Source organism: Tupaia chinensis, unplaced genomic scaffold (genome assembly GCF_000334495.1).
Source record: "Tupaia chinensis unplaced genomic scaffold, TupChi_1.0 Scaffold000369_1, whole genome shotgun sequence".
Lineage (NCBI taxonomy): Eukaryota > Metazoa > Chordata > Mammalia > Scandentia > Tupaiidae > Tupaia > Tupaia belangeri.
The window spans coordinates 1,257,718-1,262,801 of NW_006159866.1; the positions used below are offsets into that span (position 1 = coordinate 1,257,718).

Consider the following 5,084-nt stretch of genomic DNA (forward strand, 5'->3'; position numbering starts at 1 on the left):
GGGCACATGGGCTCACCAGAGAGAGAGAGAGAGAAACAGTGAAAAATCACCCTACTAGGGAACCAGCAGTTAGCGTAATGGCTATGTCGCTGGACTCCCACATAGTCGACCGCGGTTCGTGTCCCGGACCCGGTGGCTTAAAAAAACTCACGCCGGGCACGTGTGCGTGTGTGCCCAAGATCCTGAGAGGAGAATGGAGGAGAAGGGATTGCGGCGTGACCATCCCCCCTGGGGGGTGATTTCTCGCTTTCTGTCTCTATGTCTCTCTCTGTCTGTCTGGCAAGTGCACGCGCCCTACAGTGAAAATCTCTCAAAAAAAAAAAAAATCACCCCACTAGAGGGATGGCCACACCACAGTTCCCTCTCCTCTGCTATCCTCTAGGGAGTTTGGGCACGCAGGCACAAGTGCCCAGTTTCAGTTTCAAGTCACTGAATCAGGGACTTGAATGGTGGTAGACTATGTGGAAGTCCAGCACCTTAACCTCTACACTACTTGCTGGCCCTACTTTCAGATAAAATAAAATTAGGAATGTAATATTTGAGTTACTCTTATTGCTAAATCTGCATGTTGATGTCCATCTTGGCATTTTTCAGGCCTTTAAATCCTGGGTCACAAGCCACAACAGACTTGTTATCATACCGAGAACACAGAATCAAATATTACAACCACAATCTCCTAGATGCTGCTCACAGATGATCCACTTAATTCATTCTCTTTTTTTTTCTCTTTTTTTTTTCCTTAAGTATTTGCCATGGGACACATGTGCTTACCAGAGACAGAGAAAGAAAGAGCTACAAAGAGAGGGAAAGTGAGAAATAACCCCCAGGAGGTATGGCAACACCTTAATCCCTTCTCTTCCATTCTCCTCCTGGCATGATTTTCAAGCTGCTTTGTCAAACTGTGGTCAGCCATGTGGGAGTCCAGCACCTTAACCACTACACCACCTGCTGACCCCAGTTAATTCATTCTTTAACCAAACATTCCTTAAATTCTTTTTTCCTGAAGAATTATTTTACTTAAATTTATTTATTTTGATTTGGCCAGAGAAAAACAGAGAGACAGACAGAGTGAGAGAGTGAGTGAGTGAGTGAGTGAGTGAGAAAACAAACAGCCAGGTCCAGGACTCAAACCGTGGTCAGCCATGTGGGAGTCCAGCGCCCTTAACCACCATGCCACCTGCCGGCCCTTGTTGAACACATTACTTGAAAAGCAATTATAAGGCAGTCTTTTATAATTAGGTATCTTAAAGAGTTCTCGGCTCCATCACATTTAAAAATCAAACCTCTTATCTTTCCCCCTCTAAACTGCCCTCACCTCTAAACTACCCTCCAAAAGACTCTCTCATCTTAGCTGATAACTGCTTCATCAACTTGTAGTTACTTGTAGTTACTCTGGCCATAACTCTCAGTTTTGCTACTCTTTCTTTCTCCTTCCTCAAATATACACAGCCTCTCTGCCTCCAATGCACACATACAACTTACATCTACAGCCAGCAAATTCCTCTGGTTCTACCTTCAAATTATATCCCGTAATCATCTATTTCTCACCACCTCCACTGCCATTACCCTGTTGCCATCATCATCACCTCTTAAGTAGGCTATTTTAAAAGCCTTCTAACTAGCCTTCCTGTTTCTTTTTTTTTTTTTTTTTTGGAGAGATTTTCACTATAGGGCACGTGCGCTCGCCAGACAGACAGAGAGAGACACAGAGACAGAAAGCGAGAAATCACCCCCCAGGGGGGATGGTCACGCCGCAATCCCTTCTCCTCCATTCTCCTCTTGGGATCTTGGGTACGCACGCACACGTGCCCGGCTGAGTTTTAAGCCACCGGGTCCGGGACACGAACCGTGGTCGACTACGTGGGAGTCCAGCGACATAGCCATTACGCTAACTGCTGGTTCCCCCCTTCCTGTTTCTTTACTTGCCCCCTACAGTCTATTTTCAAAAAAAAAAAGGAGCCATAGTGATCCTTTTAATTTAGTTCCTGTCAGGAGGTTGATCGAAATCCTGCAGTGATTCTTCCATTTCACTCAGCAAAAAAACCAAATGACCTTCAAAGGCATTATATGCCTGGTACTACAAAGTCCCCCTCCCATCACCATCCCCCCCCCACAACTTCCTCAATCCCACTTTACCTCCCCTCTGTAGTCTATCTCCTATAATTCCCCCCCCCCATTTACTCATCTCCAACTACAGTGATGTCCTTGTTTTCTTTCAAACAAGCCTGGCACATTTGCCCTGGCTGTTCCGTCACAATGAACACTCCTCTCTCAGATATCTTTTTGGACTGCCATCTTTAGTCCGTTTCATATCTTTGCTCAGATCCCTTCTTGAGAAAGCTATCCTGCCTTCCTGTGGTGTGCAGCACTCCTAGCAGCGCGCCTAAGCTGAGGCGCCCAGAGCCATCGCTGTGAAGACTATGGTGCTTACAAACATCTTGCTGAAGGTACACCAGGGGTTGGAAAAACCACACTAGGCAAAGAACTTGCAACGAGATCAGGACTGAAATACATTAATGCGGACGATTTAACTCGAGAAGGGCAGTTGTTTGATGGCTATGATGCAAATGATCTTCCCATTTTAGATGAAGACAGAGTAGCTATTGAGTCAGAAAACCAAATGAGAGAAGGTGGAGTTATTGTTGATTACCATGGTTGTGATTTCTTCCCTGGAACGCTGGTTTCATGTAGTTTTTTTGCTGAGAACTGATAACAATACATTGTGCAAAAGACTTGAAACAAGGGGTTATAGTGAAAAGAAACTAAAAGAAAATACTCAGTGTGAGATTTTTCAAGTGCTTTATGAAGAAGCCACATCATCCTACAAGGAAGAAATTGTGCATCAGCTGCCCAGCAATAAACCAGAAGAGCTAGAGGATAATATAAACCAAATCTTGATATGGATTGAGCAGTGGATCAAAGATCACAGTTCTTTACTTATAAAACTGGCCACTTTACAATTAAAAAAAAAATAAAAAAAGGAAGAAAGTTATCATGATCACTTACTCTAATGCCATTCTCCAATACCATCAAATTCCAATCCCCTTTAAAACTGCTCTACTTAACTTTTCTTTTGTAAAACATTTATTTTCTAATATAAAATCTAATTTGTTTTACTAAACATTTATTCTCTATCTTTTCCACTAGAATATACCACTGTCAAAAGCAAGGATCTGGGCGCCAGCAGGTGGCGTGGTGGTTGAGGATGCTGAACTCCCACGTGACCGACTATGGTTTAAGTCCCAGACCTGGCTGTTTGTTTTCTCACTTTCTCTCTCTCTCTCTCTCTCTCTCTCTCTCTCTTGCTCTGACCCTCACAGATCAAATTAAACAAACAAATAAATAAATAAAGTTAAATAAAATAATTCTTTTTTTAAAAAAAGCAAGGATCTTTGTTTTACTTATTGATATAACCCAAGCACCTAGAACACCTGGCACACAGCAGACAGCTAAATATTTGTTGCATAAAAGTAAATAAATAAATATCCAGGATGAGTAACCACAGCTTGATCAGAAGAACTGTGGCACTGAACATAACTGACAGCTTTTTTCACTGGATAACCACCAGTCAGCCACATTCCTGAACTTCCAAAGATTATGACCCAAGAAATCAACAGATAATTTTTTAAATAATTCATTTAATATTATTATTATTATTATTATTAATTTTCTATAGGATACCTGTGCTCACCAGAGATATAAAGAGAGACAGAGAGATCAATAAAAAGTGAGAAAACAGGCCACTGGGTCCAAGACTCAAACTGCAGTCATCCATGTGGGAGTCTAGAACTTTAACTGCCATGCCACCTGCTAGTCCCCATCAATAGATAACTTTTAAAGACAGAGTTAAAATGTTAGAGACTTCTCTCCAAAAACCCTATTTATAAGGAAGAGGAGAACACTGATTAACAGTTAACAATTTTAAGTAATTATTGCTGATATTTTTGAAAGTGTGCAGATGGTTATATGGGAGTCCTTGTCTATTAACAATACATACTGTAATTTACAGATTAAGTGATATGATTGTCTGGGACTTGCTTCATACACTTTTGGGTAGAATGGAGGGAGGTGAAGGCATAGAGAATACAAGATGTTATCATTTGGTCATTATTTAAGTTGGTAAATGGTCATTTTACTATTTTCTTTGATTTTGTATATGCTTCAAATATGCCAAGAAGATTAAAAAAGCAAAATAATGAGCCAGCCAGTGGTGTGGTGGTTAAAACAGCTGGATCTCACACAACCAACTACGCGGTGGAAGTTCCAGACCCAATAGTTTGAGGGATATGCCAGATGTGTGCACACGTGCCCAAAAATCCTGAAAAGAGAAATGAAGGAAAAGGGACTATGGCATGACCATCTCCCTTGGGGGTGCTTTATCACTTTTTCTCCTCTCCTCCCTTTCTCTCTCTCCCTCTCTCTACCTCCCTCCCTCCCCCCCCTCCAGCAAGTACATGTACCCTCTAGCAAACAAAAAAATCAAAGTAATAACAGTATAGAGAGTAAGTTTTACAAAAAAAATTAAACAAAAAACACAAGCATGCATTCCCCTTTAGCATCTAGCACGTTATGTGATACCTAGATAAAATAAATGATGAAAGAGTAAAGTACATGCCACAATTAAAGAGCAGTTTCTATAAGCTACCAGAATGATGACAGCAAATAAAAACAAAAACTAATGACCAAAGTGAGCACCTCCTTTTGAGTCAAAGGAAAATGACACACAAAACAATGACCCTGGTGGTTGCTTCTCCAAGGACAAGAAAAGAAACTTGGAAAACAAGCAAGGCTACAATGACTCTAGATGTGAATGACTGCAACAGAATGGGGACTGACTAGAAAGACTTTTTGTCTTTTGTCAAGGTAAAAGGTACTTAGTGTATTCTCTAAAGGTCATTTTCATAAATGCAAAATATAATCAATAGCGACAAGAGAACATGGCTGAAATTTTATGTACCAAATAAGAATGTGGCATAATTATTAGAAACACAAGGGATCAATTTGGCTATAAAACAAGTAAGGCAGGGGCCTTAGAGGCCGAAGCAACGCAGAGCGGACAGTAGTGACTTGAGAGTATAGTCGCC

At 41.2% G+C, this 5,084-nt stretch overlaps 1 pseudogene; it reads left to right on the forward strand.

The window, feature by feature from the left end:
* The first annotated feature begins 2,420 nt into the window (after positions 1 to 2,420).
* Positions 2,421 to 2,975, forward strand: LOC102481690 (adenylate kinase isoenzyme 6-like; annotated as a pseudogene).
* The last annotated feature ends 2,109 nt before the right edge of the window (positions 2,976 to 5,084 follow it).